A 23,964-nucleotide genomic window follows, 5' to 3' on the forward strand; every position below is an offset into this window, starting at 1 on the left:
ACTTCACGTAACTTTATTTAAATAGGGAACACGTGGAAGAGCTTGGTAGCTTCTATCGTGAGCTTTTTCGGAGCTATGTGACATGTGGGAGAGGCTGCGTATGTGCTCCGTTTGCGTGACAGAGCGCACGGACAAAGACCAGACGGGGATATATTAACTCGACTAAAGTGAGGTAAGAACATATTTTAGTATGTAAAAACGGTGGCCTATTCCTTTAAGTCCAAATCCATTAGATTTTGAAAAGTTTGATATTAGCCTAAATTTTCCAAATTGCTGTCTTGAGAAAGCTCTTGTTGCACATTTTCAAGTAAATACATTTTGAAAAGAAGAATTAACAATCCAACAGTGAAAGTTAAGCTGACTTGTGGTGACACACCGGCTAAAGCAAGACCTGACTTGACAAAAGCTACGACTCGACTTAATTTGACCCCTTGACCGATTGGCTCGGTCTTGCTTGGGACTTGGGCCTTCACGACTTGGACTTACTTACTCGCACTTACTTACTCGCACCTCTGTTCATCTGAGCACGAGCTGTTTTTGTTATTTTTACAATTGGACAAACCTTTGCACACAACACGAGACAATGACAGGGGCCGCTCTACTTTCAGCTGTCTTTAGGCTGCCTTCATGTGCTCTCGTAATTATGGTAAATACCACTTGCCGAGTGGAAAATTGCACAGGATCTCGTATTTTGGGAAATAATTTTTATACCCAAATTCCCGCGATGAGATAGCCTTTGACCTTTCCCCACCGAGAGCAGCAATAATACATTTTCATGACAATTAGCTGATTGTGTCTCTCGCCCTCTGTATTGTTGTGAATCGTCTTCAGACTGAAAATGTGCATTTTTTTCTCTCATCATAACGTAAGTGTATTTTTTTTCCGCTGTGGTCATTTTCTCTCTAAACACTGTGAAGCGGATTCGTGAGGCAGAGGAGAAAATCCACTCACATGGTTAATAGGAGACAAAGGGGTCACTGTGCAGTAGGCAGAGGGAGAGATGTACTTCGATGACATCAAGTTGATCCAATTTGCCTCTTCAGAGTAATATACCATCCGTCCCCTCCTGCAGCCTCTGTTCATTTAAAATAAGTCCTTTTTTTCGCTCAAAAAAGAGGAACGAAAATAATAAGTGGGTCCAAGGTCGGCCGCCTTCGCCGCTCCAGAGGCGACTCAAAGACTGACGCCGATTTCAGTCGACTCTGAGCACGGCTTCATAAAGCGGCGGTTGGATTCACACTGAAACCGCCGCTAAGCAGAGCCAGTGTGAGAACGACCTTACTCTCATCTCGATTATTAAAATAAATAAATAAATAAATAAATCATGTTCCAAGCACAAAGTCACATTTTTCCCATTACAGTTTCCCATTACACTTTAATAACCTTAGGCCACGTTCAGACTGCACGGCAATGCTTAATTCCTTTTTTTTTTTTTTTAAGGCATTCATATTGCTCTCAAATGCGACCTGTGTGTGATCTGTCTGAATGGCAGGTGGCTTGAATGCGCAGTAGTCGATGTGGCAATGTTAATGCAGGATGAATGGTATTTGTGGCGCATCGATGACGTGTGTCGGATTATAAATGCGACCTCACCGTTCAGACTGAAGTCGCATAGCTAAAGATCAGATGCATATCAAATTTAGGACCACATCCAAGTGACCTGGGTCGCATGAAAGGATCAGATAAGGTCGCTTAGGGGCTAAAAAAAAAAACAGAATTGGTTCGCTTCAGCGTGCAGTCTGAACGTAGCCTTATTGGGCTTGTAAAGCACAAAACAAGCATAAAGGATTAAGAGTTTAGAAATTAAAGGGGGGGTGTTATGCAAAATCGACTTTTTCAAGCTTTACATCATGTTATTATGTCATTCCCTCATTAAAAACATGCCTGAAGTGTTGCCTTGGCACATTCACGTATTTTTGACTAATCTGTAGAAACTCTGATGGCGGCCATTTTAGGGATAGGTTTGCCTGAGTCCTCCTAGGAACGCCCCCACCTCCCGGAGACGCCTCCGAGCTTTCGCCACCAGCCGAGTAACCAATTTATTTATTTATTTATTTATTTATTTGAGCATACATTTTGCTCAAAAGGAGTAGGCTGAAGCAAAAGCTTATGAGCGCCTACCCCCAACTCAAAATGATGAACTTTTCATTTCTCATAGTATAATCAGTGTAAACAAAACAACAACAAGGAACAATAGCAAAGAAACAAAACAAAAAATGAAGAACTCGTTTCTTTTCAGAACAGCTTTTTGACTCACAACCACTGTATGAGCTATTCACATAATAACAGAAGCAAACACTATTACACTATTACTATTTCCTGCAAGATTGCTACAAGCAAGTAACAAAGCGACCATTCATATATTTCTTTCAGTTTCCAATGCCAAATATCAGCCACGTTCACTAGTTTTCATGACATAAGGGCACATTAATGCACGTATTATAGTCCGTGTTCTTGTTGCTCCAGTTGTCATTACCAGGCTCAACACAATTTTAATCTATGTGCATTTTTAATGTATTATTATTATTTATATATATTTTATTATGTACAGTGTATGATGTGACCCCTACATCGAGTGGTGCGTTAAAAAGCCGGGTGTAGAGCGGGCCAGTTGAAGAGGGCAGTAGCTCCCCATCAACAAACCTGCCCCCAGCCGCCCTAACAGCTGATTCTGCTCCTCAGCAGAACCCCCTCCCCACTGATGCCACAGACAGCGTGTGGAGGGGGCGTGTCTGAAAGAGTCAGAGGTTCTTAAAGAGACAGAGGCCTATTTCAAGACATTCGCTACAGCCATTTTGAGAGAGCAATTTTATACAAGGCAGTTATTTTAATTTACTGCATTTACAGACCAACAGAAGGTTTGGTCATCATTTTAGTGTGCTATAGACTGGTGCTATGAGATTGAAAAAGGCATAATACCCCCTCTTTAACGTCTTTTCCTAAGACATACATATTTACATCCCTGTAATCAAGGAGCAATGTCTCCGAAAAAGGCAAATTAAATCATTTAACAACAATCAATCACATTTGGGCGGCACGTGTTTGCATGTTCTCCCTGTGTCTGAGTAGGTTTCATCCGGGTTCTCCGGTTTCAACTACCTCTAAAAACATGTACAATAGGCCTGGATGAACGTAGTGAGTGAGTGGTTGGTGGTGGTCGGATGGGCCGTATTGGCACAGACTGGTACAACAGTAGCTTATTACCACCGAGTATGGAGTGAATGAATAATGACGACAGTGTAGCGCTTCGAGAAACTTGGTAACACAACCCTGTAAAGCGCAATACAAGTGCAAGCCAATGTCAAAACCTTGTCGTTCGCTTCTTGTGTGTGAGTAAGCCGTTGGTCCACGGGCGGATGAGTAAAGTACATTAAAATCATCACAACACAGAGAAAACGGCACCATTAATAAATGCTACAGAAAATAATACTACCACAAGACTGGAACATTTAGAGAAGGTGATACTTTAACAATTTACGCAACCAATGTGAGAGAAATGCATTTTGATAAATATGGCCTTTGAAGTTCCATTTTCTCATTATATCTACGGAGAAACAGATTATTAGTCGAAAAAGTCCGGGTTTTTTGCCTGCAGTCCCTTCCTACAAGTCATTAGTCTGAAATAAAACGTCAAGGTGTCCAAACACATAAAAAAAAAAAAAAAACCTGAAGAGAGACAATCCGACCCGTGCCCTAAACCAGGCCGTGCACCCAAAGTCCCATTTAAAGGGGGGGTATTATGCAAAATCGACTTTTTCAAGCTTTACATCATGTTATTAAGTCATTCCCTCATTAAAACCATGCCTGAAGTGTTGCCTTGGCACATTCACGTATTTTCGAGTAATCTGTAGAAACTCTGATGGCAGCCATTTTAGGGATAAAACGCCTGATTCCTTCAGGAAACGCCCTCGACCTCCAGGATACGCCTCCGACCTTTCGTCACCAGCCGAGTAACCAACCACTGCCCCTCAGCAGAAGCCCCTCCCCGCAGTGTCTAGCCCTAAGATGTAAACAGAGTCATCATGGAGGATTAGCTTCATGTGTTGTGAACCGGAGCCACAGCAGACTTTTACAAAGACACACATCAGTGTTTCTGTTACCGAAACACCCAGGATTAAAACCGGTGACAAGAACACTTATTTCAGTGTCTGGTTCTGCGCTGGGCCTTGATGATGCACAGAGCCTCCGGAGAAAGCTAATGCTAAGCTAAACCTCGAGTCATCACGTGAAAACGAGAAATATGCACACATAAATTCAATAAAACCACCACACACATAAAGAACCGTTTAACAATGATCACACACGGAGCCAGGCTTGTTGATTTGGAAGTTTATTGCTCACATTTCATCTACAATGGGTCATAGCCGAGTGGTTTTCTCCCGGAGCTAACAAGCTAGCCGCGACAAGCTAACGGGAAAATTCACTGAATACAAGCAGCATATTATGCATTGAAAACGTCACTAAAACAGGCAACTGCTTGAAGCAGCCTTTATGATGATCACACACTGAGCCGGGCTTGTTGATTTCGTAGTTTATTGCTCACTTTTCATCTACAGTGAGTCGTAGCCGAGTGGTTTTCTCCCGGAGCTAACAAGCTAGCCGCGATAAGCTAACGGGAAAATTCACTGAATACAAGCAGCATATTATGCATTGAAAACGTCACTAAAACAGGCAACTGCTTGAAGGAGCCTTTATGATGATCACACACGGAGCCTGGCTTGTTGATTGTGTAGTTTATTGCTCACATTTCATCTACAGTGAGTCGTAGCCGAGTGGTTTTCTCCCGGAGCTAAGGCACTATTAGCCGCGACAAGCTAACAACCTTCACCTTCACAACATTCATTGAAAACAGGCAGCATATTATGCACAAATAACGTCAATAAAGCAGGCAACTACTCGAAGCAGCCTTTACGATGATCACACAATGAGCCTGGCTTTACACATTTGTGGTTTATTGCAGACTTTTCATCAACAATGAGCTGTAGTCGATTATAACAAGCTAACGGGTAACCTCGAAAAACCATTGTCCACCTGCACAGATAATGTCCGTCTTTTGAATCGTATGGGCTCCTGCAGATCCTGGTGTCGTCCATGGGGGTATAGTTAGAGATCCATAGGGCATGGCAGATGCAAAGAGATAGCCTCCAAACCGCAGTTATTTTTCAGGCAAGAGCCCCTTCCAAGCGTCCGGTGTGGAAGGTTCGTCTCCAAATAATATCCTGTGTGGCCATTGTTCACAAAGTGATAAACAGTAGGTCCTTTCCAACAATAAAAATTAAAATGCACCGATCGTAGTTTCAATACTGTTGAGACAACGAGCGCAGTGTTGTTGTGATGCCACAGACAGCGTGTGGAGGGGGCGTGTCGGAAAGGGTCAGAGGTTCTTAAAGAGACAGAGGCCTATTTCAAGTCATTTGCTACCGCCATTTTGAAAGAGCAATTTTATACAAGGCAGTTATTCTAATTTACTGCATTTACAGACCAACAGAAGGTTTGGTCATCATTGTAGTGTGCTATAGACTGGTGCTATGTGGCTGAAAAAAGCATAATACCCCCTCTTTAAAGCAGTACTAAGCAACTGTTCCCCCTAGAGGCCATAAGCGCAACTGCAGGTGTCGTAGCAAGTTGCGATTTTTTAACTTATTAATTGTCTTGGAGAGTAAATACTACGCTGACAGAAAAGGCGAAGGGAGAGAAGGATATTGTACATCCAATTACACAATGGAGATCATTTTTTTCACTCAAACTTGGCTGTAAATACTGTTTAAAGTGACGCTAGCTCGCAGTTAGCTTTGCCCGTTAGCCTGTTAGCTTCTTCTTCATGATTGTATTCGTGTGTATTGGTTGCTCCGGTCCGGTGGCAGTCAAGTTGCAAGCATGTTTTTTTGGCCAGAGACACCAGGGGGAGATGAAAGACCCTCCAATCATCCCATAAACACTTGTACTACCCCCACAGGGACTACGAAAAGGATTTGTTAAGATAAACACGTTACTTAGTACTGCTTTAATACGGCGGCGAGAAAAGTGGAGGGCTCGTCCGGGGGAAAGACATCATTTGCAGTTTCTTGTAATACCTCGTATACGATAACTCAACTCGTGGGCCACATTACGACTTAATTTAAATAACAATAACCTTTATATCCCACCCGTGCGATGGGCAGCGTGAATGCTAATGCAGTGATGCTGCTTTCCACGCCGGCCGATAATGGATGGCCCGCTCCGCGTCCTCTGGAGATGTGAAAAGCGTTCGAGCTCACCCTGGCATTTAGCAAATCCCAGCAAACTCGACAACGCGTGCGGCTTTTCGTTAGATACGTACGGGTCATTTCACTCAGTTAGCGATGCAAAATGAACCGGCCGCCGCATGGAAAATTCCGTATAGCTATATATCGGATTGCTCCAAAAAATTGCAACTTTAGCCGGCCGACTTTCTCTCCGCTGGGCCGTATAACAGAGAATCTTCGACTTTGGAATGCTTAGGCTGCAGAAGCGTAGATGGATTTTGGATGAGTGGATCCTGATGGGGCATTACTCATTCCGGGGAGGGGGGGTTGGGGAGGGGTAAGTGGGTTGAGGGAGATAGGGGAGGGGAGGGGGGGCTATAGAAAGCTAATGTACAGTCCAGGCTTGTTTTGAAGAATGCAGAAAGAGAGCGTGGGGATGAGAGACAAATCCAAGCAGATAGGTTTTTTTTTTTGGTATTGTTTTTTTGATGCTGCGCCGACCTTGTTTGATGTGAGGTCGCGAATTAGCATAGCCAGGTTTAGCCGAGCGCCGGTAGCATCTATATTTGTCAGATATGAGAGACCTTTTCTGCATATAGACGGTTATTTACAGACTATGCGCGAGCTGCTGTTCCGTGATGGGAGGAACTGGGCTTTGACAGATTAAAGGAGACCAACTTTTCTAGATTGTGTGAATATTTTGTGGCTGTTAACACTTTTGTCTTTATTTTATCCTCAATGTAATCCAACACAAGGCAAAATTATTCCTCTTATTGTGCATAATGTCATTATTCAATCATATCTTGCTCATTCCATGCATCCAGACATGGCAGCCTGTAGTCTTTCAATATAAGGGGCAGTGCATGATTAAACCTGATCGAACTCTAATGAAAACACTCCCCCACTTTTACATTGGTGTGTTCTGACCAATTAAACAAATATTATTTATAATAAAAGACTAAACACAGACTAAACTTAAAGAGGGGGTATTATGCCTGCATTCCAAATTATGCAAATTGTATTTCATTGTCAAAAAGGTAAAAAAAATAATAATAATCAATGAAACTCATGGATGGTATTGTGTCTCAGGGCTCTTTGAATCACTGACATCAATCTCAGAGACCTGGGATGATTAGTCGTCAGGTTAAGCCCAGTTAAAGGAAAAACTACTGAAAAAGGACGTTCCACATTATTAAGCAGACCATTATTATCAAGCAATATGGGAAAGAAAAAGGATCTCTCTGCTGATGAAAAGCGTGAAATAGTTGAATGCCTTGGTCTAGGTATGAAAACCTTTGATATTTCATGAAAGATTAAGCGTAATCATCGTACTGAGATTTGTGGCTGATTCAGAGCACTCGGGTTTCAGCAGATAAAGGCACAATGAGGACGGTTTCTGCCAGACAAATGCAATAGATTAAGAGAACAGATGCTACAAAGAAGCAGACAGGTATTTGAAGCTGCTGGTGCCTCTGGAGTCACAACATCAAGGTGTAGGACCATCCAGAGGATGCAGTTGTGCATAAACCTTCTATTCGGCCTCCCCTAAACTTATTGGTACAGTATCATTATTATTGGTAGTGGATATGCACCTGCATATCCCTGTCGTCTTTGCTGCTGCCGTCTGCCTGAAAGGAAATGACCATATTTGGATCACAGCGTCATCTCGGTCGCCTTTCATGCTACACAACACGTGGATACCAAACATGTCAATATCTGTGGATGGAAAAAACGTCATTAACTAAGCATCATAAAGGGTAAGTCAAATATTTGTTACTTTCACATTAAAAATAAGACCTTGAGGAAGAAAACTAGCGGTAAAATCTCAACATTGACCACTGTGTGAAATGTCAATATTTACACCTGCTGTGTCTCGCCTCAAGAATTCTGAAAAGTCAATTTTTACATAACACCCACCACTTTACAAATGGCCCTAAGCACGACTCGGATATCAAGAAAACTGCACAACCCTGTGTTCATTTAGTCGTCAGCCCACATGAACCGCTGTGGGGTGGAAGATCATCAATAAAGCCGCTGACAAAGGGAACACCAACTTCAGCGCTCCGCAGTTGCGCCTCGAAATCCTGCACGGCACGCACTTTTCCAGAAACAGAAATAAATAAATAAATTAAAAAAAAGCCTGCTCCTCGCGCTGTCCAATTAGATCCCTCCTCGTCTCGCCACGTACAGTCCCGACAACGTCCTCCCCTTGTCTGCTTTGCATATAAATTGCTAAAGGTTGTCCCCATGACATAAAAAAAAAAAAAAAAAAAGAATCAAAACTAACACGCGAGCAACCGAGCAGAAAAAAAACAAGAGTGGAGCAGAAAGAAGACGCCGGGTTGTAGTGGCTTTAGAGCGTAATCCCTGGTAAATCTTTCCAGTGGTACGTCAAGAAAAAGAAGAGCTGACAGTCCGCGGTTATTCTGAGCTCATGTTAAGTAGCAATCACCTTTACGGGGGAACTGTTTGGAATAATAAAGGCCCTCCTCGCGGAACGTTATTCAGCCGAAAGGGCGACAACAAGAGGAGCTAAATGTTCTCAGAGAGAGGAGGTCACGGCGCCTTCAAATGAGGAAAGGTCTGACCCTGCAGCGAAGGTCATGTCAACCGTCTGGAAGGCACATTTTCTTGTATTTTTGCATTTCCTATTCAGAACAAATAATAATGGGAACGCGGTTTTCAGAATTTGGGATACAGTAATTGTGATTTGTTGTATTTCTGGTCATTGGAAGTATCTCAGGTCAGACATATTTACATGTATAAACCTCATTAGTGCTAAGAAGTTAGTGTAGTCTCCAGGTCACAAGCTCAATATTGGTCAAATTCTATCTGTTTTCTATTTTCAGCGCTGTGGTCATACAAACTTAAGAATTGTTTGTGACAGAGCAGTGTCAATCGACCATTTTCTTTCCTTCTGTGACTTAAAGGTGCATTATGTAACTTTTGTGTGAGAAAAAAGTTGATATTTGTGCGTATTTGACCTTGTAGTGACCCAGTGGCTGTATGAGTGGTCAGCATGGCGCCTTTACTTTCCATCACAGTGGTCTCGACAACGCTCCAGGATCACTTGTTACAGCAACACGACGGGGACAAACCGTCTTTGTTGTGAATCATTGACAGAACATCTGCATAGCGCCACCTACTGTTCCGGAGTGTGCATTATTAGGCTTTTAAAATGAACAAAACTTGGCTTTTCACTTTGGAGCCTTTACAGAAATGAAGTATTATATTTATGTTTCAAATGTTGCAGAGTCAAAGTGATTAGTTCTCAAAGTACTCAAGTAAATTTGCTTCTTTACTGACCTCTGCTGGTAAGGCAGTCGTTATTTTGTTTCCCCCAACTGTAGCCCAACGTTTTATTTACACTACACACATTTGAAAGGTTTAAATGAATCCCGCTGTAAGTATCAGTAATTTTAATCAAAATGCGTAACTCGGAGCAAATTAAGCCTGAGGGTGCAATCAAACCAAACGCATCAGCCGGCTCTTCTAATTGGTCTCCTGAACACGTTGCCATAATCCGCACTTGATTCGCGCCGCATGCCGCTTCTGATCACTTCAGGAGGAGACACTGCCTCTTTTGTGTTCTTCCACATCTACTTTTCACTGAGCTTATACTTGTGAGTGATGATGTGTTTCCGGATTCTTCTGATGTTGCTTTTGCTAACAGTAGAGAGCGCCACCTGGTGTTGGCACTTTGCGTGAGCCTCTGCCAGCTTTCCAACCTCCTGCCTCTACCGGACGTTCAGTAAGACCCTTCCTGACACGCCCTTGGCCCCAAGACGGGGATCTGTGGAGGTCGGTGAAGCCAGTTTTGGCTGATGGCGTTTGTCAAATCAGAGCTCTGGGACTGGCCTAGTGTTATTTTATATTGGAAGGAGATCTTTTCTACTGTATTTTTGTGTTTTACTATAGAAATAAATAAAAATAACTTTTTTGTGACATAAACAGAAATAAAAAGGTGACTGGAGGTCACACCACACAGTGTTTGAACAGGGAGCATAGACTGTATATATAAATAGACAGCTCTTCCTCACTCCTCCCCATTTACCACAATGACCACGTTCAAGGGGGAAATCATGGCAGATTTGCAGACTCCCCCTCCCCAGCTCTGATGAAGCATGTTCCTAAAAAGGGCATAAGGGCGGGATTTTCACTGTAGACTCCGCCTTGGGTGACGTGTAGTTCGTGCAGCTCCAATGCTAACAGTCCGGCCCTCATTAGTACGAGATTTCTAAAATGTTTCTTACGAAAACCAGCCTGGTCCCTTTAATTGTAACTAACCCAGCGTTATCACAGGAGCAATATCTGGCTGTATCAAGTTCCCAAAAATGAGGCACCTGTCTAAAGTGCAATGATTTCCAATGGGGGACTAGCGGCTATATGGAGGTACTACAGCAATGGCGGCCTCTAGTGTCGTCGCCACAAAGCAGAGCAGCCAGCGGCCATTGACGAGGACCGAGGCATTTTGTTTACAATTTACTACTGAACTTACACTACTACAAACGTCATGCGTACGTGCACAGTGCAGCTGCAGGGCTCGGTCTGGTGGTTGAGGTCGCTTCAGTGTAGATCCTGCTCAGAGCAACATTTTTAGAGCAGCGTTTTTAGAGAGATCCCTCCCTCTCCCTAAAAACGCTGCCACTGACAACGTGTCTTTCATCCGCTTCAGTTGAGTCCGACAACCTTTCCCCGTCACGCTCAAGAGGTAACCCCGCTCTCGTCTGTGCTCTCCCACGGGCTGGGTACTGTTGAATAATACATCTGTGTAGGAGAAAAAAGTATATGAATTAGAAAAGAATGGATTTTTTTATTAGAATGGAAAGGAGAAGTGTGCATTGGGTCGATTTGAGGCCATGGTTCTTCACTGGGAAAAGGTGGCTTCCCCTCTTCAGGTCGGTGGGGAATCCTTGCCTCAAGTGAGGGACGGATGGAGCATGAGATCGATAGACGCAGAGCCGTTTTTTCCTATACGCAAACTACTAGGGCCCCCGCAGCCGCAAGGGCCCCGCATCTCAGTCAAACTACGGTGTTGTTTCACTGATTACTCAACGCGTTGTTACGGGGACAGGCTCTGACAGCGCTCACTCTGTCTCCTCTTATTTTGTCACATATAACACCAAAACGGAGCAGTCTGCTGAAGTGAATGAGCAGGAGAGACCGACCGCCTTCCCCAGGTCACTTCCAAGGCGTGAGTGCTTGTGTCTGTCACCCGGCGCTTGCTTCGCCTCATGCACGGCTCCTCGCGACTGCATGTCCCCCGTGTCCCAGGCGCTGCTCTCATGTTTTCTCTGCTCGGACTCAGGGCTGCAACGGCCACACACTCATTTAAACTCTCTTCTTATTGTGTCTGGTCAGTCTAGAGAATCAGGACAGTAGTTTTACGAGTAGACGAGAGTAAAACGCCGTTGTCCGTGCCTTTTTGTTTAAAAGTGGAGTTTAAGAGATAAGATAAGATGATACTTTATTGATCTCACAGATGGAGAAATTGCATTCGATGAGAGAGCATCCGGCAGCAGCACCCATTCAGTGCGCACCACTCTTTGTCTTTGGTGAAAGATCGTTGTGTCGCGGCCGCCATCTTCACTGTTTTGGTCACAGGAGGAGCACTGGTTGATGGGAAATCCGTAGACGATGACGGTGGAGCTCTTGCGCTTGGCCACGATGTTCTTGGCCACACAGGTGTAGTTGGCCGTGTTGGACAGACGCGCTTGCTTGATGATCAGGTTGTGGTCCACGGTGATGTAGAAGTTCCTGTCCTCGGCCGGGTCGATGATCTCGTTGTCCTTCAGCCGCTCCACCCGCATGACCTTGGAGGATGGAGAAACTGTAGCTGCCCTCTGTCTCCTCTGATCATCTGAAACGGTGCACCGTCTCCTGGGCTTGTCCCCGTCTTAGAGCGTGGTGTCCTGTAATCCACATGGTTCTCATGAGAACAGTAACTTACAGTAACTCTGGTTCTCTGAATGTGCACAGTCTATAACGAATTGGGCCACTCACAGGCTAGTTCTCAGTGGTAAGACAGAAATAACCGTGGGACCATTTGCTATTTACCATTTTAAAAAGTGGGGGAAATAGACTAGTAGTAGTCCTAAATACCAGTCTCAAGGCAAGGCAAGTTTATTTGTAGAGCACAATTCAAACACAAGGCAATTCAAAGTGTTTATTATTGACTTTGGGAACCACCAGGAGACCCCTCCCTGAAGTTCTCAGGGCTTGAGATGGTTCATATGGCTTCATACGGCTGCAACATGTCTCACAGTGGCTTAGTGGTTAGTGGTTCTCACAAATGGGGCAGGGCCTGAATTGAGGTCTGTATGTTCTGCTTCTGCCCTGCACTACTGCACAGTGGAACTGTTTTTGACCATAAATGGATTCGCTCTTCGTCGTAGGGCCCCCATGTGGATTTTTTGCTTAGGGCCCCAGAAGGGCCAGCACCGGCTCTGGATAGACGGATCGATGTGGTGTCTGCAGTGATGCAGTCGCCGTATCGGACTGTGGAGGGAGTTGAGTTGGGGGACAAAGCTCTCCATGTACCGGTCGATCTATCTGTCTCATACCAGTGTAAATGATAACTCACATGCAAGATGTAAACAAACTGGAGGGAAAGCTGGTCCAAGCCTCGTCAACGTTCACACAGACTTAGCCACGTTTCAAACCTCCAGTGACTATTTTTGGAAACAGCAATAAATGGTGTGTGACCCTCCAGGATTTTAATAAAGTCACCATTGAGTCCTGGAAGTTTCCTCAAAGCTCACATCTCATATAAATAAGTCTTCCAATTTGGCACGAGCGTCTTGTCTTCTGTCGAGGTTGTTTTATGACAGATCACAAACACAAACGCTCTGGCTAGACTCACCTTTTACACCAGATAACAGCAAATAGTCCAACTGAAACCGACTCCTATTAGAATATTACTTATGAAAGAAAAGTGCCTATGACAGGTTTTAATGGTTTTGAAAATATGACTTATTTAGACAACCCCATGAACTGCTACCTTAACGTGGTGGGGTTGTTTGAGTGCCCGAATGATCCGAGGAGCTATGTTGTCTGGGGCTTTATGCCCCTGGTAGGGTCTCCCATGGCAAACAGGTCCGAGGTGACGGGTCAGACGAAGAGCAGTTCAAAAGACCCATATGGACGTACAATATTCAAGGACCGTGACGTCGCCCGGCATGGCGCAGCCGGGGCCCCACCCTGGAGCCAGACCTGGGGTTGGGGCCCGAACGCGAGCGTCTGGTGGCCGGGTCTCTGCCCACGGGGCCCGGCCGGGCCCAGCCCGAAGGGACGACGTGGGCCCGCCCTCCTGTGGACCCACCACCCGCAGAGGGATCCGTAGGGGTCGGGTGCAGAGAGGACTGGGTGGCAGTCAGAGGCAGGTGCCTCGACGACCTGGTCCGCATGCACAGCTTCTGGCGTTCGGGACATGGAACGTCACCTCACTGGGGGGGAAGGAGCCTGAGCTTGTGCGGGAGGTTGAGAGATACCGACTAGATATAGTCGGGCTCACCTCCACGCACAGCTTGGGTTCCGGATCCCAACTCCTGGAGAGAGGCTGGACTCTCCATTTTTCTGGAGTTGCCCGCGGGGAGAGGCGGCGGGCTGGGGTGGGTTTGCTCATATCCCCCCAGCTCAGCCGCCACGTGTTGGAGTTCACCCCGGTGGACGAGAGGGTCGCGTCCCTACGCCTTCGGGTCGGGGACAGGTCTCTCACCGTTGTTTCGGCCTACGGGCCCAACATCGGTGCAGAGTACCCGGCCTTCTTGGAGTCCCTGGGAGGGGTACTAGATGGTGCTCCGACTGGGGACTCCATTGTTCTGCTGGGGGACTTCAACGCCCACGTGGGTAACGACAGTGAGACCTGGGAGGGGGTGATTGGGAAGAACGGCCTCCCCGATCTGAACCCGAGTGGTGTTCTGTTATTGGACTTCTGTGCTAGTCACAGTTTGTCCATAACGAACACCATGTTCGAGCACAAGGGTGTCCATAAGTGCACGTGGCACCAGGACACCCTAGGCAGGAGGTCGATGATCGACTTTGTAGTTGTGTCGTCTGACCTCCGGCCGCGTGTCTCGGACACTCGGGTGAAGAGAGGGGCGGAGCTGTCAACTGATCACCACCTGGTGGTGAGCTGGATCCGCTGGCAGGGGAGGAAGCCGGTCAGACCTGGCAGGCCCAAGCGTGTTGTGAGGGTCTGCTGGGAACGTCTGGTGGATCCCTCTGTCAGTGGGGTCTTCAACTCCCACCTCCGGAAGAGCTTCACCCAGATTCCGGGGGAGGCGGGGGACATGGAGTCAGAGTGGACTCTGTTCTCCTCCTCCATTGTCGATGCGGCTGCTCGTAGTTGTGGCCGTAAGGTCTCTGGTGCCTGTCGCGGCGGCAATCCCCGAACCCGGTGGTGGCGCCCGGAAGTAAGGGATGCCGTCAAGCTGAAGAAGGAGTCCTACCTGGCCTTGTTGGCTTGTGGGACTCCTGGGGCAGCTGAGAGGTACCGGCAGGCCAAGCGTGCTGCAGCTCGTGCGGTCGCGGAGGCTAAAACTCGGGTCTGGGAGGAGTTCGGGGAGGCCATGGAGGAAGACTATCGGTCGGCCTCGAAGAGATTCTGGCAAACCATCCGGCGCCTCAGGAGGGGGAAGCAGTGCTTCACCAACACTGTTTACAGTGCGGGTGGGGGGCTGCTGACCTCGACTGGGGATGTCGTCGGGCGGTGGAAGGAGTACTTCGAGGACCTCCTCAATCCCGTCGTCACGTCTTCCAATGAGGAAGCAGAGGCTGAGGACTCGGAGGTGGGCTCGCCCATCACCGGGGCTGAAGTCACCAGGGTGGTGAGAAAGCTCCTTGGTGGCAAGGCTCCGGGGGTGGATGAGATTCGCCCTGAGTACCTTAAGTCTCTGGATGTTGTAGGACTGTCTTGGCTGACACGTCTCTGCAACATCGCGTGGCGGTCGGGGACAGTGCCCCTGGATTGGCAGACCGGGGTGGTGGTCCCTCTCTTTAAAAAGGGGGATCGGAGGGTGTGTTCCAATTACAGAGGAATCACCCTCCTTAGCCTCCCCGGTAAGGTCTATTCCGGGGTGCTGGAGAGGAGGATCCGTCCGATAGTTGAACCTCGGATCCAGGAGGAACAATGCGGTTTTCGTCCTGGTCGTGGCACACTGGACCAACTCTATACCCTTCATCGGGTACTCGAGGGTTCGTGGGAGTTCGCCCAACCAGTCCACATGTGTTTTGTGGATCTGGAGAAAGCGTTCGACCGCGTCCCTCGTGGTGCCCTGTGGGGGGTGCTCCGGGAGTATGGGGTCCGGGGCCCTCTGCTAAGGGCTGTCCGTTCCCTGTATGACCGCAGCAGGAGCTTGGTTCGCATTGCCGGCAGTAAGTCAGACCTGTTCCCGGTGCGTGTTGGTCTCCGCCAGGGCTGCCCTTTGTCACCGGTTCTGTTCATTACTTTTATGGACAGAATTTCTAGGCGCAGCCAGGGGCCGGAGGGTGTCCGGTTTGGGAGCCTCAGAGTCTCATCTCTGCTGTTTGCGGACGATGTTGTTCTGATGGCTTCAACGAACCAGGACCTTCAGCACGCACTGGGGCGGTTTGCAGCCGAGTGTGTAGCGGCCGGGATGAGGATCAGCACCTCCAAATCCGAGGCCATGGTTCTCCACCGGAAAAAGGTGGCTTCCCCTCTTCGGGTCGGTGGGGAGTCCTTGCCTCAAGTGGAGGAGTTCAAGTATCTCGGGGTCTTGTTCACGAGTGGGGGACGGATGGAGCGTGAGATCGATAGACGGATCGGTGCGGCGTCAGCAGTGATGCGGTCGCTGTATCGGTCTGTCGTGGTGAAGAGGGAGCTGAGTCGGAGGGCAAAGCTCTCGATTTACCGATCGATCTACGTTCCCACCCTCACCTATGGTCATGAGATTTGGGTCATGACCGAAAGGACAAGATCGCGAATACAAGCGGCCGAAATGAGTTTCCTTCGCAGGGTGGCTGGGCGCACCCTCCGAGATCGGGTGAGGAGCTCAGTTACCCGGGAGGAGCTCGGAGTAGAGTCGCTGCTCCTTCACGTCGAAAGGAGCCAGCTGAGGTGGCTCGGGCATCTGTTTCGGATGCCTCCTGGTCGCCTCCCGCGGGAGGTGTTCCAGGCATGTCCTAGTGGGACAAGGCCTCGTGGAAGGCCCAGGACACGGTGGTGGGACTATGTCTCCGAGCTGGCCTGGTGTCGCCTCGGGGTCCCCCCAGAACAGCTGGAGGAGGTGTGTGTGGATCGGGAAGTTTGGGCATCTCTGCTGAGACTGCTGCCCCCGCGACCCGACCCCGGATAAAGCGGAAGAAAATGGATGGATGGATGGATGGACTTATTTAGATGGATGATATATGTTGCAAGTCATAATTATTTCAGTGAATAATCTGCTATGTCTTTAATGTAGGGGTAGGGGTCCGCAAGACAATCCTGCCTGGGAACCACTATAGGATAATCTACTCTACCTCCCAAGCCACTATTTTTCGCACAAACACAAACATTTTTTTGGTATTTGTGAACATGATCACTCTCTGTTTCCAAGTTCTGGATAAAGATTAACACAGCAGGTAATATCTTCAAAGAGACGTTTTTTTCTCACTTCCAAACAGCAGATCACTGTAATTTGCTTGAATCATTGTTGTCCAATCTGCTTGGGAGATAAATACTACGCAGCCTGTTGGAATTATGTAGCTGAACATAAAACAGTATTGCTGTATTGGCTTAGTCATAACAACATTACGGCGGGGCTGTTATGTTGGATGGTCTTCTAAATTACAGGAGTTCAGCGGCAGATTTCATATTCCCTGTGGAACACTCTGAGACGATGGGCAAAATCAGAGGCGCTCTCAGAGGATACGGATATCATTTTCCCCAGAAAATGTGTTGTTTAATGACACCGCTTGTTGGCGTTGTCATGATCGATGGTCCTTTGATCGAACCATGCCAAACTGGTGTTTATGGCAGGGTGCACCAAAAGAAACTGCATAAACGGTTTTCGTTTCTCAGCCTGATCCTACAAATGCACTTATGATAGTAAACGGCTTCACGGACCTGTAAATAGAGCTTTTTCTCCCCATATGATCCGGAATGGTGAAGCCAGCGCCGACTATGGCTCGGCAAGAAGGTCAGTTTCATGGCGTTTATATCATTTCTAAAGTTTCTTCCATAATAAACAGATTATTAGATGATGTTTAGTGGCCATTCGATGTGAACCCGATCCACAACAATAAGCAGAAAAAAACGGAACATGTTTAACCTCTTAGATCGGGGTGCCCAAAGTGAGGCCCCCAGAACAATTCCGTTGGCCCGCCGCCAGAGAGTGACCTACTTTTGCATCCAGTATGAACTCTCCCATTCATTCTCAATGGTAAATATGGATGCAGTACACTTTTTGGCCACCGGCATCAAATTGGGGGCGCTGTTTCACTCCTATCGCAAAGTTAAGGGAACACTTGGTCTTGGTGTTTATCAATCACAGAGCGTTGTATCAACTTTTTTTAGCATCAACTTTCCCAGTTTTCCAACTTTTGTTGCAAAGGTTGTTGACATCAACAAAGGTACGTGTTAAAGAGGGGGTATTATGTTTTTTTCAATCACATAGCACCAGTCTATAGCACACTACAATGATGACAAAACCTTCTGTTGGTCTGTAAATGCAGTAAATTTAAATAACTGCCTTGTATAGAATTGCTCTCTCAAAATGGCTGTAGAGAATGTCTTGAAATAGGCCTCTGTCTCTTTAAGAACCTCTGATCCTTTCCGACACGCCCCCTCCAGACGCTGTCTGTGGCATCAGTGGGGAGGGGGTTCTGCTGAGGAGCAGTGGTTGGTTACTCGGCTGGTGACGAAAGCTCGGAGGCGTCTCCAGGAGGTGGGGGCGTTCCTAGGAGGACTCAGGCAAACCTATCCCTAAAATGGCTGCCATCAGCATTACTCAAAAACACGTGAATGTGCCAAGGCAACACTTCAGGCATGTTTTTAATGAGGGAATGACATAATAACATGATGCAAAGCTTGAAAAAGTCGATTTAGCATAATACCCCCCCTTTAACAATTGAGAATTGATGAACTGACACTTTCAAAATGATCAAATGTGGCATTTTCTTTGAGTTAATGAATTAATGAGGTAAAGTCACTGTAGGTAGGCAACTGTAAAACTGTGTTTTACATTTTGCACTATATTGCTACAATTGTTGATTTTGTTTAGCTAAAACTAGGATTTTGCCATAGTTATTTGCGTAGTTACCTCAAACGCCAATATATACGGAAAAAAATAAAAAAATAAAGTAACTATTATTATTTGCAGTTACATGTGTTTCACACTTGACATCGCCGAGTTTGGCCCGTGACCCACAGGCACGTTTTCATTTTGGCCCTCGGAGACAAAAAGTTTGGGCACCCCTGACTTAGCCAGAGGAAGATAAGGCCTACAAAAGTGATCACACTTTGTTGTTTCATTGTCGCCATATTTTTGTTTTAAGCGTTTTTGTCCTGTTTTCCGCACCCTCCTCGAACGCCAGAACGAGATCGGGTGAGGAGCTCAGTTACCCGGGAGGAGCTCGGAGTAGAGTCGCTGCTCCTTCACGTTGAAAGGAGCCAGCTGAGGTGGCTCGGGCATCTGTTCCGGATGCCTCCTGGTCGCCTCCCGCGGGAGGTGTTCAAGACCTCGTGGAAGGCCCAGGACACGCTGGTGGGACTATGTCTCCGAGCTGGCCTGGTGTCGCCTCGGGGTCCCCCCCAGAACAGCTGGAGGAGGTGTGCGTGGATCGGGAAGTTTGGGCATCTCTGCTGAGACTGCTGCCCCCGCGACCCAGCCCCGGATAAAGCGGAAGAAAATGGATGGATGGATGTCCTGTTTTCACTGCTTTTTGGTTGTGTTTTTGTCACTTTTTTGTTGCATTTTCGTCCTCGTTTTCATCGCTATGTTAAAGGGACTATACGGAGTTTAAAAATGTTAAAACTGAGTATTTTCATCCCCCTACATGATCCAGCCATGTCCTAATGTGTAGAATGAGCTCAGACCTGTTCACCACAACTGCCTCTAAAATCCTGCACTGTCACAAGCGTAATATAGAGACTGCATTTACACATTAGACCAGAGGGGGCAGTAGTGAGTATAAGAATGATCAACCTGCATCTAGTCCCTTTAAAGATTTTTTCTGTCTTGTTTTTTGTTGATTTTTGTTGCTTTTCCATTGCTTTTATTCCATCACTTTTTTGTTGTTGCTATTTTGTGGTTGTAGTTAAAGGCAAACTGGAGAAAATGTCTTCCTTCTTTGATTACATTCATTATGTCTTCTTGTTTACAAATTAGTTTTAAAGGTTATTTTAGAAAGACACTCGGTATAACAAAAAAATACTAATTTGGAGGAAATGTGCTCGGTTCAGGTGGGGGTTAAGAGGTTAACATTGGATCAGAAGCAACTTTTATACACATGATTTTTCATTTTAAAACTATTCCATGAATGACTTCTAACCAGGCTCTGACATCATCTAACTGAGGTCGATGGGTTGACAACAGCTGAAAACATCTGGATTGTTCATAATTTGCGATGTATGATGGCTAAATGCTAACGGGCATAGGAAAAATACAAGTTTCCCAGAGTAGCCGGCTCGCTAACTGTTTCCGGTGGTAGAACGCCATCTGTCCTTTCTATTTTTAGTTGTATAAAGTGTTATATGTAAACACTGCCATGCCTCAAAGTGGAGTCTTTTTGCACTGCCGTCTGGTTTTCTTTACCCGTTTGCCGTCCAGCCACATTGTTCCTGAAGTCGTGCCGTCTTCATCAATGCCGCAGTAGCACACAGCCCTCTCCCCCGATCTCTCTCTTCCTCTGCAAGATTCTTTATAAACTTTTATCCTTCCAGAATGTCAATCTTATTTTATCCTCTACTGTGTGGATGAACGCTGTGCTGCGAGTGGATGTGTTAGAGAAAGGGCAGAATGCGAGTATGTTCATAAAGTTTCAGACGCTGGGCAGCAGAGAGCAGAAAGGACACATAAACTCTGATCTATGACTAAAACTAAGCTTGGTACTTGAAAGCAGCTCAAACTTTTCATCAATTCTGCGGAGAGGCTGTCTTTAATGCCGATCCGGCCCGTGTACACAACGCTATTTATTTGACAACCATTGCGTGACATCCAGATTAAATCAGGGGTCGTTTGTGGGGTGGAAAGGTGGGAAAAAGTGATGACTCACAGCGATGTGGGTCTTTCCGCTGTATATCCTCTGTATCAGCTCGTAATAAAAGAAACAGAAAGTCTGCCAAAAGTTATATTTAGTGTAGTCTGGAGTCATCTCGTCACACACAGCACAGGGACAGGAGCAGGGGCTGAGCTGACACAGGCAACAGAGGGACTGGGGCCCCACAGTAGAGGGACCGAGGGAGCCCCACTGGAAAACACTACGGGCCCGATCATGTGTCTCAAAACGCAGACGATAGCGTAACATTTTGCGCATACTAGGAGCGCACTTTTTGATCTTGTCACTCCAGACTTGGACACATTTTCTTCCGACCAGATTGACTCTGTGGCCAGGAGAGGGGTGGTGGGGGAGTGGGGGGTGAACATGTGCATTTGTTGTGTTTTGTTTCAGGTTCACGCCAAGCGCGGGCCGATACGCGCCATAGAGGACGCTGTAGGTCTGTTTCTCTTGAGACGTGAACATTGTTTAGCTCACGATGGGGTAAATAAAGTTTTTAGGCCTGAAGGCCTAAAAAGGCTTAAGGAATAACACAAAGCAGCGCAATGTAAACGAGGAAATGAATGTCAGCGGCGTTCCCATCAGTGCAGTCACCTCCTCTTGTGACGCCCCTTACAAGTGGCGGACGCAAATAGCGCACACCACTCTGTCACGCGGAAAATTATTCGCCAAGAGCCTGCGCCCCTCCGTGCGCCGCCACAAGACCTGGCCCTACATCTCTTTATTCACAGGAAATAGATGAATATAATTAAATTATAGAAGTAATACCAGCTTCAAATACAGTGGTCCCTTACGGTTCACGGCCTCACTGTTTCACAGATTTATTTTTAGCAGCTTTTTTACAGTGTATGAACACACGTGCACTGTGTTCTGCGTCCTGATTGACGAGTCGTAGAGTGAGCCTCCTCTCCCTGCAGAGAGGATCTCTGTCAGTGTCAGCGTCAGAGCAACACAGTCCGACTCCACGTTTACTTTCTCTGCACTTTTCCGCAGAAATAAACACCGCCAGCATGAGGCGCTCGCTTCACCTAAACATACGCCTTCTGAAGCTGAAACTGCTACGATAAAACTTTGGTCATAGCTCCGATTGTCTCTTAGTTTCCATCCCCACATTGTGCAATGTGATTCTAAAATTCTTATAAGACAAAAAAATTGCACAGTTACACCAGGCATGAGGGAGAACCCGTGTGAACGAGTGAGAAAAGTGTATAAAGTGTGTGATGAGGGATTTTACAGCCTTAAAACATATATAATAGTTGTAAAAACTAAAGCTGACTATTTCGCGGAGTTCGTCTATTGCAGGTTTTTTTAGAACATAACCCCCGAGATAAGTGAAGGACCACTGTACTGCGAAAACAAATCTAGAAATATGTGATATTTTCTTGACATAAGTAAACTTTTGAGTATTTTTCTAATTAATTTTTCTAAGTCAAATGATCATAATGTGCCTGTGTTCTGATTTGTATGTCCCCGTGTAATAGCACTTATTAAATGAAATACGCACCAGATTGCAGGAAATTACCCCTGATCCATACGTTTGTCAATCAGGAATTAAAACAAATCTCCCCTGATCCCAGACTACTCTACACGTCTGTCAAGAATAGGAAAGTGTGTATTCTGGCTGGTTCAGGCTACGGGAAATAATGTGTCTTTATTTTTAAATTCCTTTTTATTTGTAACCTCCCAACTCCACTGACACACATACACCCTAATGTGCATGTTTTTAGTGGTAGGGGAGAACATGCAAACTTCTGCGCGGCTCACTCCACATCACTGATCATTTATCTATTTTCCTCCACTTACCCCCACGTGCTTACCCATTCTTCTGACAATTCCCTTCGATCGCGCCTCCCACCACGTGACCACCAAATCACACATCATTACTGTGTTCAAATAAAAAATTGCGTTAACTAAACAAATCAGAGCGGCATCAGCTTCCCTTTTGAGCGCATCTTGACTTCTCTTCGACGTAATTACCGGCCAATTTATGAGAACGGCTCGGCAGGAGAAGACGCGCAATTAGCAATGACGGCGCGGCGGTTCACTTTGAAGAGAAAAAAGAAAAAAACTGAATCAGAAATTGCAATGTTATTCCTTGTTACAAAGTGGCTTATCATGGAAGAATGAACAAATATGGCGTGATGGGAATTATTGGCGGCGCACATAAAAGCCCGAGCCGCCGCGCGTGCGAGAGGGAGAGAATGGTAATTTTTTTTTTTCCTGTCTCAAACTCATCCAGAATTCTGTCAGAAGTTGTCTTTGAAGAGCGTCCGGGAATGCGCGCTCCCCAGTCCTGGTTTTGTTGATATTTTCTTTTGGAAGATGTGATTTGGAGCGTGAGTGCGGGCGCGTGTGGTCCTGTAGGCATGGTTTTGACATGAAAGGGGCGGGGGGGAAATCGGCGCTGCGACAGTTGGGAGTGGTGAGTTTTAATTAAGGCAGGAGTGAGATGGAGACAGGGGGAGAGAGGGACAAGCCAACGATTTGTCATGTAAAACATTTGAGTGTGATTTTTGCTTAAAAGCAGCATCTGGCTGACCAAATGAACCCTGAAAGTTAAACCAGTAACACAAGGAGACACAGTGAACGTTACTAAGCTTACAAGGGAAGCTGAACGTCCTCCAAAATGTCAAATGACAAATCAAATCAATTTTATAACAGACTAGAAACCCTTAAAGGAGCTAGATGCAAGTTAGCCATGTTATACTCACTACTGCCACCTCAGGTCATACGCGTAACTGCACCTTCTATATTGAGCTCGTGCATGACGGCACTTTGGACCCGAATTAACACCTTTTTGAGTGACAGTGCAGGGTTTTAGAGGCAGTTGTGGTGAACAGGTCTGAGCTCATTCTACACATTAGGACATTGTTGGATCATGTAGGGCTGAGGAAAATACATAATTTTAAACTCTGTATAGTCCCTTTAAGGTGCCTTCACACCTAACGCGTCTCGCACTGCAGGTACCGTTGATTCCTGAGTATTGTCCATGTGAAATGCGCGTACATGCGGGTGATGAATGCATGTGGCAGCAGGTGCGTTAGAGCGGTGAGAATCAACGGCAATGTGCAATACCCGGAGGGAACGCAGACATGTGGGGGGACCCGCACACTCCACACAGGAAGGCCCCATCCAGATGGGAATCGAACCTGGGACCAAGGCCGGATTTATGCAGGGGCTAAGCCCAGGGGCCCATGGGCATAAGTCTCTTTGCAGACTTCCTCACATGTGGACTAAACCAAGACTAAACCAGGACTAAACCAATACTAAACCAAGATTAAACCAGGACCAGAAATAAACCAGGACTAAACCAAGACTAAACCAGGTCTAAACCAAGACTAAACTAGGACTAAACCAGGTCTAAACCAGGTCTAAACCAAGAATAAACCAGGACTAATCCAAGATTAAACCAGGACTAAACCAGGACTAAACCAGGACTAAACCAAGACTAAACTAGGACTAAACCAGGTCTAAACCAGGTCTAAACCAAGAATAAACCAGGACTAAACCAAGACTAAACCAG

At 46.4% G+C, this 23,964-nt stretch overlaps 1 protein-coding gene across 1 annotated transcript in view; it reads left to right on the forward strand.

Annotated features, from left to right (window-relative positions):
- Window positions 1–23,964, forward strand: part of gna12a (guanine nucleotide binding protein (G protein) alpha 12a) — a 304,065-nt gene that overhangs the window by 169,969 nt on the left and 110,132 nt on the right. The window lies entirely within an intron of this gene.

Source organism: Gobius niger (assembly GCF_951799975.1).
Source record: "Gobius niger genome assembly, chromosome: 3".
Lineage (NCBI taxonomy): Eukaryota > Metazoa > Chordata > Actinopteri > Gobiiformes > Gobiidae > Gobius > Gobius niger.